Source organism: Pteropus alecto, unplaced genomic scaffold (assembly GCF_000325575.1).
Source record: "Pteropus alecto unplaced genomic scaffold, ASM32557v1 scaffold7, whole genome shotgun sequence".
Taxonomy (NCBI): Eukaryota; Metazoa; Chordata; class Mammalia; order Chiroptera; family Pteropodidae; genus Pteropus; species Pteropus alecto.
In genome coordinates, this window is record NW_006494614.1 from 6,130,974 (window position 1) to 6,133,226 (window position 2,253).

General features: G+C 32.0%; 1 pseudogene; it reads right to left on the reverse strand.

Moving 5' to 3' along the window:
• Positions 1-1,711: 1,711 nt before the first annotated feature.
• LOC112474698 lies at positions 1,712-1,830 on the reverse strand (annotated as a pseudogene).
• Positions 1,831-2,253: the final 423 nt, after the last annotated feature.

Consider the following 2,253-nt stretch of genomic DNA (forward strand, 5'->3'; position numbering starts at 1 on the left):
GGTAGTCCTCTCAATTTGCATTGTAGCAATTATTTGTCCAGGCATTGTGTGTGTGTGTGTGTGTGTGTGTGTGTGTGCATGTGTGTATGTGTGTGTATTTTATTTTTATGATACCTATAAAATTATCAAGTTGAGGAATGTGGATATAAAATATCTGCATCTAGACCAATGTAGTCATTTTCTAAATTCATGCTTTTTCTTATATAATATGACCAGACTTCTCTTGTCAGCTGGGGACAAGAAAAGTTGATGACCACCTAGAAGTGTTTCCAAAACATGACCGTGCATTAGAATCAACCAGGGAGTGTTTATTTACTATTTTTGACTATTCCCCAAATCATGACTACAAAGTTAAAATTTGGGATTATGAGGCTCCGGGATCAGTTTTATTATTATAATTTTTATTTCACCCGCTCATTTTGATACAGCTGATCCATTGAGAAATATATGGCAATAAATGGTCAAGAGTAAAGGCTTGATAAAAATGAAAATAAATTCTCAGAAATAAATTCTCACATCAGTAAGAAAACAATAAATAAGAAAAATTTCCTTCTTCCAAATTCAAGTACTTTTAAACTGGGATTATTATAGGGAGTATTTATTTCAGCCCCAAACCACCAGAGTACACAAAAATTCACTTTTTGCCAATGAAGAGCTCTGAAAAGCATAGTAGTGGAGAACTTTGAGGCTGAGTTTACCAGCTCAGTCATTGATCAGTATGAGCAGCATAACTAGAAGAAAGAAGAAAATTTACTACTGGCCACTGACTCCTTGACCAAAAAATCCGAACAGATTGTTCATAGAATATCAGGAGAATTTACATGTATATCATAAGCTAAGTAGTCAATGACTAAGGTCAATAGACAAATATTTTCTAAATTTGCTTAATTCTAGATATAACCTGGTATATTTGTTAAAAATAAAGATTTCTGAACCTACTAAAAATTTACTACACATTGGAATTTCGACTCTTTAAAGAATACTAATGAAAATCTCTATTTTTAGCGAGTGCTCCATGAATTTTATAAACAGGCATGTTTGGACAACCCTGTGCTAAACTTTCAACTTCACGAAGTCAGGGATATGTGCTTTTTTCCCTTTTTTCCTGGATTAACTTTCCACAGTGCCTGACACTGAAGCACTCAGTGCATGATTGTGGGTAAATAAATTTTGTCAAAATAATATAAATTGAAGACTTTCAAAATGAACATGAGAGAAGCCAGGAGCAACATGACATAGCAATTTATAAAGTTCCAGAGTATTAAGAGGAAACCTAAATAATTGGAAATTTCATCTATTAAACCACTAAAACTAGGACTTAGCAATGATAGTGATGAACATTATGAATGAACATTATAAAGAAATGTTGGTCATTGGGCAGGATCACTCTACAGCTATGAAAAGAATGTTAGAGAAATTGTACATTTTTTAAGGACATAAGTAGGAAAATGAAGAAAAAAGAATCAGATGATAAAGAAGAAAATGAGGAAGAAGAACAATATAGAATTATTAATTCAGGAGACTGAATTAAAATCTCAGCTAAATCAATGTAACTGACTAATTATATTGTACTGGACTAAAAGGGCTAATAGATTGTGACTTTTTGGCTATTTTTCTTTTTTTTTAGGATGAGGCAACCCTTGGTTGACCTCACAGATTGCAAGGACCTTGTCAGTTTACAATAACTTATTTTTTATTTTTTATATTTTTACACCTACAGCTCCTGGTCTTCTTAGGTGGTCTCCCATCCAACTACTAACCAGGTCCAACCCTGCTTAGCTTCCGAGATCAGATGGGATTGGGCTTGTTCAGGGTGGTATGGCTGTACTTTTTGGCTATTTTTAAAACAAATTTTTCTCCGTAAAGTCATAGTTTAAAAAATACTAATATAGGCAAGCCCATCTATCAGCTGTTAGATATATTGGTGTCAAATTTGAACACAAATAATTAAAGTAGAAAATTTTCTTCCCATTTCCTTTGGTTTCTGTGTATTGCCATTTATCTAACCAAATTAAATATCTAATTCATTTATTCTAATTTGCATTAATAATAAATATTTATAGTGATAATTTTACCTCTAATCACAGTTTTAAACCTGAATACAAAAATTCTGACATTCTGTGATGTTTGTTATTCTTTGAATCATAGTCTACTTATAATTTCAGTTATTTTTCTCCAAGTCTTTCATTCTGTGCACTGAGTATAATTCTTAAGTACATCTTTTTTTTTCCCTTCATAATTAGGAAGTTTTAT